This window comes from Alligator mississippiensis, chromosome 10 (assembly GCF_030867095.1).
Source record: "Alligator mississippiensis isolate rAllMis1 chromosome 10, rAllMis1, whole genome shotgun sequence".
NCBI classification, from domain to species: Eukaryota; Metazoa; Chordata; order Crocodylia; family Alligatoridae; genus Alligator; species Alligator mississippiensis.
This window is the reverse complement of record NC_081833.1, coordinates 53,052,611-53,064,134: the sequence shown is the minus strand read 5'-3', so window position 1 is coordinate 53,064,134 and position 11,524 is coordinate 53,052,611. Positions and strand designations below refer to the sequence as shown.

The following is an 11,524-nucleotide window of genomic DNA, read 5'->3' as shown; positions in this document are numbered from 1 at the left end:
AATACACTCCCCTCCTCTCCCCGTCCCAGCTATAAAAACTAATCATATAAACAGCATGTTAGAAAGCAGGGTGAAAATTTCTCCACAAACTATTCTTCTGCTGGCAAACACCAATTCACTGAAGTCAGAACTGCCCTTAGTAATATGCCACTTCCAACTAAACTTAATTAAAAACAATTGAAACAATGTATTTTGGTAACACCAACATGTTTCATTCCAATAAGGTTAAGACAGAACATTCTGATATTGTTTCAAAATTTATTGCACATAAAGTTCTGGCTAAATATTTAAATGTTTGTCATTTATCAAATAATATAAATAAAAATGAAATTAAAAAGTCAAAATAAAAACAAGTCGATTATCAAAACAAAATGTTATGATTAACTCAAAATGAGCTTTTTGGACATTTTGTTTAAGTGATAATTTTGACCTTCCTGTTGTTCCAAGTCAGAATATATATATATATATAATGGCAACATTTCCCATGACTGAATTTCTGATTTTTAGTAAATTCTAATTGTGTGAAATAAACTCCCATCATCATCTCTAACAGGTGGGACAGCACATCTATCTCACATTTTGTTCAATTTAGTTTCAGTAACTTTTTTGGGCAGTACATATACCAAATCTCACTACACTGAATGTAAGGATCCTACCTTCTCCCCATGTTAGTACAGATTTACACCACTGAGCTAGTTTAGTTGGCTGCATAAAGGCCCTACTGATACAAGAGGGACTCTCATGGGACACAGAGCTCCTACACTAACTTCTTCTTCTGTAGTCAGTAAGGGGAAGGGATCCAGGTAAAAGCAACATGCACGACAATCTGTGTGCTGGTTATTCCTGACTGCTGTAATGGCTTTGGTAGCTGTTTATGGATTCCTTTGACCATGTACTCCAATCAATCTCCATTTCCCCATTCTCTCCCTCTAATCCAGTGGGTCTCAACCTGTTTGCCATAGTGAGCCACACTTGCAGCTCTCAACGTGTTATATGCATTGCACCCACACAACTTACTTCCTGTGTATCCATTTAAAAAAAACAACCACCTGACAGGATGTCACATGGGCTGCAGTTAGTGTGCTGATTGGGCCACATGCAGCCCATGGGTTGTATGTTGAAAACCACTGCTCTAATCTCTACCCTGTGCCCCTCCACGTATATTTTAAAAGCAACTATATCAGTAAAACCCCTGCTTTACTACCAGATGGCATGTTTCACTCTTACTTTGTCTAGACCTACTATAGCATTTCCACATTTTTACCACATGTGTTTCCATGACTGGCATATTCGTGCAACTCCTGAATGATACTTGCAGTGAAGGTGAAAGAGAAAGGTCATATATAAAATCATCCTATTACCTGTGTTCTTCAAAGGGTTAGATCACACTTGAAGGACTCCAAAAGCAATCCTCTCTTTCCCAAAAGCAGACTCCAAATGCTTCTATAGCAAGAGGAAAGACTTATTTAATCGAGTAGTCTCCAGTAACCACAGAAAACTACTATATTTCTTTTCATTAATGTCTTTGACTGCAAATAAATTTTGCAAGCTTTAATCTGAACTTCTCAGGCATAAGGATTTAGTTCCAGTAAACATATGGCCATTATCACAGGCAGCCAAGAGCAGCACAAAGTCAGAGTTTTATTTCAGACAACTCACAATGGCTCTGCAGATCTTCTCCTACACTTCTAATGCTGAAATGGTACTCCTCTCCTATTGGTCCAATTCAGCTTTACACTTTGGCTCCCAAGAAGCTTATCTCTGAATGTTACTTTCTTCTCAATTTTCCCTGGAGAGAAAATAAAGGAGATACGATTTGTAGAACTGTTGTTCTTTGTTAATAACAAACATGCCCTCACAGTATCAGCAGTAGGAATCTGTCATCAGCATTCATTACTATATGTGAGAAAACTTTTGAAATGCATTTACTGCACATGGAGAGTGTATTGCACTTCACAACTGCACTGCACCAGAGGAGCCTCTAGATTAGTATGACCCAGAGTGATCACTCAAAGATCTCTCATTATCAGCAACTGAAAAATAATTACTTGTACAAGGGGCCAGATCACTTAGAAAGGCAGTATGTATGTTAGTATTAATATATGCTACAAGGATGAACAGGGCCATTTTGTTCATATGTGGGTTGATCCTCTTCCCTCCTCAGTTTGGGTCAGGGAAAACTAAGGAAACCAGTGAGGAAAAGATGCACAACACATGGCTGGAGGCTTTTCTAGTGGGAAAATACTACACAAAGTACAAAGTACAAAGGTTTAATATGGATCCATTAAATTCAGAAACCATATGAAGTGAGTATAATCCATTTTCTCTTTGAGCCTCACATTAGGCACCTTGCCTCCACTTGTTTTATTTATATAGCAGGTAAAAACTAATGACGGCACTACCAGGTATGCAGAAAAAGTACAAAAAGCAACATTCATATGTAATGACATCATTGCTGCTTATCTGCAAGTCACATGAGTGGTGAAGAGATCAGATGTAATATGAAATTAACGGATTAGCTGTTAAAGATAATTAAGCTTCATGTGCAGATTAATTCATGCAGGTCAAATACTGCACCAAAAAGCTTCAATTGACAATAAAGCCTGAAGTTATAGTAGAGAAAGGAGTGTACAAAGGGTTTGATCAAACACAGGCTGGTAAATTAAGACATCAATCATTCATGAGAAAGCCCATGAAATTATTGGTACTTTGTTAAAAGAAACTACATATTCCAGTAAAAAATAACCATTGGAGCTTGATTTTCAAAATTTCAGAAGCCCAAGCTGTTCACTGGGCACAACAAACCATTTTCACATCCAATATACAGTCTGCAGGTGTAACCAGGGTACTTGTCTGTTTAAACTGAACATGCAATTACTGTGAAGGGGGGTTCCCCCTGTGCACAGGATTTGCATGAGGTTTATGATCTCTTAGGCTAGGGACAGAAGTTACACATAAAGCAGTTTAAGGGATCAGAAACTGGTTTAAACCTATAACAGAACAGAAGTTCAGTGCACATAAACCACTTTCAAAATGACTGAAATTGGTTTAAGATAAACCTGGTTGAATGTAGTACCAGACTTAACTGATTTGGGTCAAACCAGTTTAAGAAACTTCTATCCCTGGTTTAAATTAATTCACAGTCCCCCAGCATCCCAGGATGCTTTGCAGCCTTGGGCTGGGCTGGGCTGGGCTGTCTGCTCCAGCAGAGCAGGGTTGGCTCCACCCCTCTGCTCCCCAGCTGGAGCACTATCACTGCTCTGACTGGCTGAGAAGGGGTGAGGGTGGGAGACCCTGGTCAGGACTATAGCCCCTGCCAGGCTTTTCCCTGCTCAAGGGTGGAGGGCATGGCCAGACACTGGGCCAGCACCTCGAGGTGAAGTGGGGAGGGAGGGGGGATTAATCCCACTCCCCTACACTTCACCTCAGGAGGCCAGCCTGGGGCCAGTGTCTGGCCATGCCCCCGGCCCTGCTGCTCAAGTGGTGAGGGCAAGCCTGGTAGTGCTAGGGTCCTGTGCTGGTGGGAGAGGAGAGAGAGGGGCTTAAACCCCCTCCCTCACCTCCCTCTTTGCCTCAGAGGGCCAGCCGCTGGTTAGCATCTGACTATGCCCCCCATGCCCACCTCTCAAGGGACAAGCAGGGAAAAACCTTGCAGGGGCTGCTTCCCCCCTCCCCTTCAGGAATATCCTGGCTGAGGTCCATGCAGGCCGGGGGTGGGGGAGTTTAAACCCCTCCCAATTGTACTCACAGCCTGCTGGGGCCTGGCCATACAGCTTGAGCAGGGAGGAGGGGAAAAGCCTGGAGGTCTTCTTTCCCAGCTTCCCTACAGCCTTTCTGCCACTGTCAAAAGGGAGGGAGGGCTTCCTCTAGCACCCCCCAGCTTCTAGCCTGAGCCACTGCAGGCATGTGGTTGCATTTCCAGAATCAAAAGTGAATGTCTGTTCAGTTGCTTCTCAGTTCAATCTATGCAGTTTAAACTAACCTGCAAAGATTCAACTGATTCAGGCTCAGACTTTTTTAATGTCTGTGCTTAGCTTTCAGGTCTTGATTACTTACTTTCAAGGTGTTAGGTAGTACATCTGCCATGTGGAGTGAGTTTGCCCTTTGCATACCCAGCTTGGTCCATCTGATTTGAAAAGCTGGCTCTTAAAATAGAAGAGAAGGTATTAGTAAGATTAAAAATGGGATGCTCTGATAGATGCAGGAACATTTTTTAAAAGCTTTGGAGCTTTGTGTGTATGTGTGCATGTGTAGATGTGCCTGTGCATTTTCCCAAAAGACATAGAATAAGCATAAGGGAAGAAATGCTCATTCCTGCAGCCTTTGCAGCCATGACCTCAAAAGGAAGGGGTGCAGGATCAGGCCCTTAGTCAGCTCCTGAATAGGATTAATTGAAACCTGAGAAAAATACATTCAGTGGGGAGAAAAGAAATCTCACCACTACAAATCTCTTATTAATCTCCACATCCAGCGGGCTCTCCTGCAGCCGAGTCTCTTGGAGACCATTTGATAAATTGATTGCTAGAGATTCACCTTTCAACAGCATTGGGGCAAGAAATTGAGAGTTGGAGAAAGAAACCCCAAATGGCAAGTAGGTGTGTAACACTGAAGGATCTGAATTTGATAAGTGCCAGACCCTAGGTCACTTCCAGCACAGACTGGAGATCACAGTGGCTGAAAACTTACAGTACTAAAATATATATATTTAAAATATAATTTTAAGCTAAATGTATTGCACTTGGATTTTTAAAGACCTGAGAAAGTTTCTCAAATTGAGGGGAGAATGGTGGGCAGTATGGTGGAAGGGACAGTTATGGACAAGTAAAGTCAGTTAACTTGTAAAACTCTCCTCTTCTCTCTACTGGACTCTTAAATGTTTTTGAAGAAAGAAAACACACAACACTGTGTTGAGGACAAAACTCATGCTTCCCCCTCTCTCTCCTGCGTATGCAGGTAACCTGGCTCAGCACTCAGCACATAGGTAGATTACTGCTCTGGGAGCGAGTTGCAGTGCAGTGCTCTCCTCTCCTCCTCGTGAAGGGACTTCTATATGCCACATCTCTGTCATATCTGAGCTCCCCACAGCCATTAATGAATTTAGTCTCACAACTCTTCCATGAGGTAGGAAAGTGCCCTTACAGGAGATTAGTGACTAATCCAAGAAGTCACAAAAGGAGAGCTGTGGGATAGCCACAAACTAAACTGTCAAGTCTCAGGCTAAAATCTCAACTTCTAGATCAGCGGTTCTCAACCTTTTTTGTACCAGGACCCATTTGTAAACATAGATGATCAGTCCCAACCCAGTGTCTCTCACTCCCAAACTGTGCCTCCTGCCCCCAGGCCCTAGCCCCCCCAGTGTGCAAAGCAGGGAGTGGGTGTGTGGGGCAGGAGGGGTGTGGCGGGGGGGCTTGGGGGGCCTGGGTCCCAAGCAGCTCCTAGCAGGCTGGAGCTCTGCCAGTCTCCACAGGAAAAGCCAGTTTCTCACATTTTTCTCCATTAAAGGGGAATCCATTTTTAAAGCCTGTTGATTAATTTTTAAAGTTGGTTCACGACCCTTTCACATATTCTTGTGACCCATTTTTGGGTCACGACCCATGGGTTCAGAACACTGCTTTAGACCATGCTTTCCCTTAGTTGTGCATGTTACTTTATGCTTCGTCAGCCAGTAATATTTCCCTTCAGCAACAATGGAATCCAAACTGAACGAGAGCATTTTGATGGTATCTGCTTCATTAAATTCCTTTAGTGCATATCATTCTCTTGCCAAGAAGAAAAGTTGGAAGGAAGTTTAGAGCCCACAATAAACACCAGGAATCTCTGTGTAGAATCTCATCTAAGTGGAGGATTAAGTGGTGCAGCCTTCAAAATGCATGGAAACAGAAATCCAGCATGGGGGCTACCTCCACAGTGCTCTAAAGGGGTGCTCAAGCCCCCAGCAGCCTTCACTCCCACTTAGATACTTTCTTAGTTACAAAAAGGGAGAGTACATTCTAACAGTAATTTTTAATTCTGGCTTGTGGTGGGACTGCTTGGGACCGGGGTCATGGGAAGAAATTTGCTGCAAGACTCCATTATTTGGCCTCCGGCTTAAAAACATTTTTTAGCAGCTAAGTTTAATAATTTTATTTTAGCCAAGACTTTTTTGTCCACAGCTTTGAACCTAAAGGCCTGCACCTACAATGAGCAGTGGACTGCATCTGCCCATGCAACTAGCCATCAGCTGAGATGAAGCACTACTTTGTGGTTAGATCAAGAGACCAACAGTGAGGATAATTCTTTTTCATAGTAAAGAGGGAACTGTTTTGGAGATCAGATTAACATGGGTAGGCTAAATGATGCAGGTGTGGTAAGCAATTTTCCATCCAAGCTGGGGTTTTTAATGTTTTTCTTTGGCAAAAGGTTGGCTTATGGAAAGCTGGCTGTGGCTGGTTGGCTTGTGGCTTCCCACAACAAAGGAAAGCGGTTCCTTCAAAAAATAAAGATGTCTGAAAATAGAAGTATGTTGAGTCAAAATACTCTGCAGGACCTCCGGAGAGTTGTAGCTTAAGTGTCTTTATTCCTATTCTCCTCTGTAAGTCTGTCTGTCTCTACTGTTTCAATGGTACTCTCAGGGATGGAACATGTCATGAGAAGTATGTCCCTTGCCCCTGCCCCTCCCACCTCCATTCCTGCTCTGGATTTGCCCAGCCTACCACAGTGTGAAGCAAACCAGAGAAAGTGGAAGGCAGCAGGGGCATCCTCAGAGCCAGTTCTCTGCCTCATTCCTGGGTTTGCCATGTGCAGAACAGGAACATGCTTCCTTGCTGCATTCTTCACAGCTCTGCAGCAGCACTGTAGGCATAACCTATAAGGTGAGCTCTCTAGTTGGACTAGATGCACCACAGCCAGGAACCCCTGTGAGTCAAGCCCTGTCTTTACCCCAGGGAACAAAATGAGGCATCCTTTTCTCTTGGTCAACATTTTCCATGAGAGGAAAAAAAAAGTTTTATTTGAAAAAAAGATGTGAAGAGAGGTAAAAGACCTGACACTCAGCAAGAAGGAAGGAGAGCATTTCAGGCACAGGGCAGCCTACAGAGGAGAGAGAGAGTATTATATGTAAGACACCATATTCGGACTTGAGCTCTGAGTTCATTTCCTAGTTCTGCCACAGCCTTCCTATGTGATCTAGGACAGTGCACACTTGTATTTCTCCATTCCCTTCTTCCTTTTCAGTTGTGTCTAGGTTGCAGTCCCTGAAGTAGGGATTCTGCCTACTCTGTACTGGAAGTGCACATAGAACAATGGAGGTCTGATCGCACCTCGGTTCTGGCGTGGCAACAGAGAAAAGAGTAGGAAATCTGTATACAGGGGAAACTGCTAGCTGCAAGGGGCTGGTAGACTGAATGGAAAGAGGATGAGAATGTCTATATTTCAAACCAGAAAAGAGCTGAAAGATCGTAACAGCTCAACCTGTAGTCAGTGAAAGGGGATGTACCCTGGGATAAAAACTGAGACAGGCGTTTATTGAATGTTCCTCATATAATTAGAGGACTTTAGTTCATATAATTGTCACATCATTGTACACCCTTGTTAGGCTTAAATGGATTTTTTCCAACCAATTCAGAGAATTTTCTTTGAGCTCCATGTGTAATTCTTTAAATAATTACACACGCAATAAATTAATGAAAATCAAAGAAACTGCCTGTCCTTAGAAAACCAGCTTAATTTGGCATGCTCTGCTGCACACTTCTAAATGCTCCAATTCTTTCAGACCCTGTTTAAACTAGCAGCCTCTTCTTTGTGCAAGTAATCTTTATAAATAACAGCAAATTGAATTTGGCATTAAGTGAGGTGTGAAATTCTTAAGCTGGCTCCTAACGAGAGAGACATCAGGGTCAGACTGGGGCTGCCATCATCTTTCCTTCAAGCACGTGGGCTGTATTAGGAAAGGGGAATCTCTATGTCAAAACAAAAGTATGCTACAAATCCCTGCTCTCTGCATAAACCACAGTGTTTTTGAATCATTGTTTTGAAAGCAACTGGTGGTGCAAACCACACTGCTTCCACCCAACTATCTTGACTCAACATCCTCAAAGAGCGGGCTCAGTCCTCCTGTTGGCTCCAAAAGAGCTGTGCTAATTTACACCCACTGGGCACATCTACATGAGACATTTACTGTGGAGAAGACTAATTGGATCTTCAGTAAACGTTGCATGTCTACACGTGTGCCCCTATCGGGCTGGAGTAAACTAATTCACTCTGCAGCAGTTAAAAGGAAAGTATTTACAAGTATTATCCTGCTGCAGTTTTTTACTCCCCAACAGCACATGTGTAGACACCAACACAGCTAGCTGGGGCATGAGGGTGCTTCACCGCAGGGGCTGCCTGCCGGCTAGCCACACTGAAGTACCTTCATGCCCCAGGCATCCCCTCCACAGCACATTGAGCTGGGGGAGGCAGTCCAAGGCTGGCAGGCTGACCCTCCAGGACTGCTGGGAGCTGGGGTGCTCCAATCCTGCTGTAGTCCCAGGCACAGGCCCAAATGGCATGCCCAGAGGCAATAAACTCCAGAGCAATAAGCTCAGGAGTTTATTGCTTCACATTAATTGTACATGTAGATGCACCTATTAAGGATCTGGCCTATCATATTGACTTACAATAACTAAAGATGCCACATCACAATGCTCGCTAGATACACACTCAGTAGCCTAACTGGGACAGAAGGATGTGGGGGCATAACTGGGGCAACAGCCTTAGGCACCAACTTTAGAGGGGAGGTGGTGCAAAAATAGCTGCTAACCCGCCTGGCAACCAACCACACCACTACTGCTCAGGCAGTGGCTGGCTCTGCCCCATGTGCTACCTCTGCCCAGGGCGTGCAGCTGCACCATTGCACCTCTATACAAACTTCGGCAGTTTGACATTATGAACCTCTATTTGGTAACTTCAGTAAGTTTCCCCCACACACTCACATGTCCCTGGAGTAATTCAACAGACACATAACAATGGAGAACCGCAGGTATGGCTGCGTGCACCTCCCAGATTTGCTGACCTATGAAATGCAAGGCAAAACTGCTGTGCTCACTCAGGCTGGACCAGGTAAATAAAACAGATTTTGAATGCAACTCCATTGATATTTATCTTGCCATCTACTAGGATTCTTCGTACAAAAAGAACCAGTTAAAAAATATCACAGTTGTTTAATATCTTCAAAATGTAACAGTTAATGTGTTTACTGCTACTACTAACAACAACAATTCAATGCCTGTTGGTCGCATAGCTTAAGATATTTTCTGTCTAAACTCCAAGATCAATACATAGAAAAGGAAAAGGTTAAAGAATCTTTGCTTATTAAAAGCCCAATAACAATGTTATAATAATTAAAAGCTGCATTTGTCTGTGTCATTCAAGATGCACATTGAATTATCAAAATTAGGCAGTTTATTGCTCAAATTTTCAGAAGTTCTGTTTTTTCTCATAAATGTGATTGTACCACTTAGAACCACTCAGAAGTCTGGGCCATATTGACTGAAGTTTTAAATCAAGATTAACTTCCCCTCACCACCTGCAATCAGCACTTTCTGTCCGCACAGTTTTTTTTGCTTATAATAAGTTAAGCAAACAAAGACAGAAAGATAGGTTTGCATGTCCACTTTGCATCTGAAGGAGTCTATCAGTGTAATGCCACCTAAATAATGAAGCACATATCTGGCAGGAGATTACTGTGGCTAAGTTTGTACAAGTCCATTATATCTTCTAAGCTTCTCCTCTATGTTAAAAAGGAAGTACTAATTTTACAATGAATGCAATTTAATGTGCAAGTAGAGTGGCCTTTCTTGAAGAGCATGATGGAATTGATCTAAGACACTTAGATCTTCCAAAATACTGAGCTAAAACACAACCGCTCTTCCAAAATACTGCACTAGGTAGCACGTTACAGTAGAGATCTTCAGTATTTCTTCTATGCAACACTGACAGGTCATGTAAACTGTAAATCTCATTGGTCCATTTTTTCTATAAACTAATACTGTATTAAAGGTCTGACTCGTCAAGTGTTACCAGGAGGATTCCCACTGAATGGAAAAGAATGTAGGGGCAGGTTACAGAAATTGTGTGGGCGTTATTAGTTCATTCTTTTTAGCTTGTCCTTATGGAAGGACAGCACACCACCTTGAAATGTCAAGAACACTATCTGTAGCACTCCATTATCTTCTTCCTCCACAGAAAGGATTTTAACTCTTTCAGTGTCAAATGTCTACTCTGTGTGTATAAGTAGGCATACTAAAAGATTTGCTAGCTATTTTTACAATAAACAGCCGTCCCGAATAATTTCATGACAAATATGAAAAAAGTAGTGGAAATCTAGTTTATGGAGTGAAAAAATCAATTTAATCTATAGTATGAAAAAGCAACAGTAAAGGGGGAGAAAAATCCTAAGCTGCTGTACTCACACTCAATGAATCTCCCTCAGCTTTCATATAAATATCCAAAGTAACCTTTCTTTGGCAGAGCTGGAAATCAACCCCAGGACCCCTCAAAATCCTAGTTAAGCTGTTGAAATGCAAGCCCATTCTTCCTCTCCTTTGAGTCACCAGAATTTGTAAAGGGGACCCAAATACCATTTTTACAGTTTATTCTGTTTTCCAGTTTTAACAGATGTGTCTGCAACATCCGCTGGTTTTCTCCTCTTCCACTTGGCAAACATCTCTTTTCCATTAGAGTTTCTTTCAGATCATGAACCAGCTGCTATGGCTGATGGAGAGAGTACAGAAAGGAAGAGGAGGCTGCACTCAGAAGGGTCAATAAGCCTACATACACAATGATCAGCAGGAACCATGCATCCTGTTTCTGATCCTCAGCTCCTGCTAGCTCATCCTTCTTTGAAGGGACAGTGTCAAGTAGCTATGAATTAAAGGGGTCGGAAAACACCATCACAGCCCTGTTGTGGTTTAATTCCATGTTTGAGAACTAGCTTCATCAACGTTCATGTTGGTAGAGATCACAGAGAGAAAACGGTTAGTTAGTTAAACTCAGGATCTTAGGGCCAGCTGGATGGATGCCTCTCTCCACAGCTAAACACTGAACATTTTAGTTACCACAGACAGTGCCGTCTGTTCTCATTACTGTTTGGCATCAAAGTAGTAGGATATCTAATTTTTGTTATTGTTTCTATTGAGTGACATTCTCCAGAGGATGTTCCCAACAGATACAACATTAAGATACAGGTCAATCCAAAGCCAGAAACAACACTTTACATGACAGTGTCCATGGCTGAACTCTTCCCGACTTTACACTGTCTCACCAGCCCATTTGCTTTGGAAGGACGATCACAGTGTTCATGTCTATGACACTAATCAGAAAACTTACTCTTTCATTTCTTCATCCCCCACCAAAGCTGTTGCTCTCAGCACTAACAACTCAAATCAACTGCCTCCCTTTCTGTCTTCTACTTACCAAAGGTAGTTATTAAAATGAGACAAAAAAATATAACAGTTTCTGGGCACTGTGAAAAGCACTAACAGAAATATTAGTTGGATCCTCACAT

The 11,524-nt window shown here is 42.5% G+C and overlaps 1 long non-coding RNA gene across 1 annotated transcript; it reads right to left on the bottom strand.

Moving 5' to 3' along the window:
* Nucleotides 1–273: 273 nt before the first annotated feature.
* On the bottom strand, nt 274–11,524 carry LOC109285667 (uncharacterized). The gene is made up of 3 exons (XR_002093476.2): nt 4,057–11,524; nt 1,660–1,789; nt 274–1,443 (listed from the first exon to the last, which is right to left on the bottom strand). It is a non-coding gene; the product is annotated as an uncharacterized LOC109285667 (long non-coding RNA).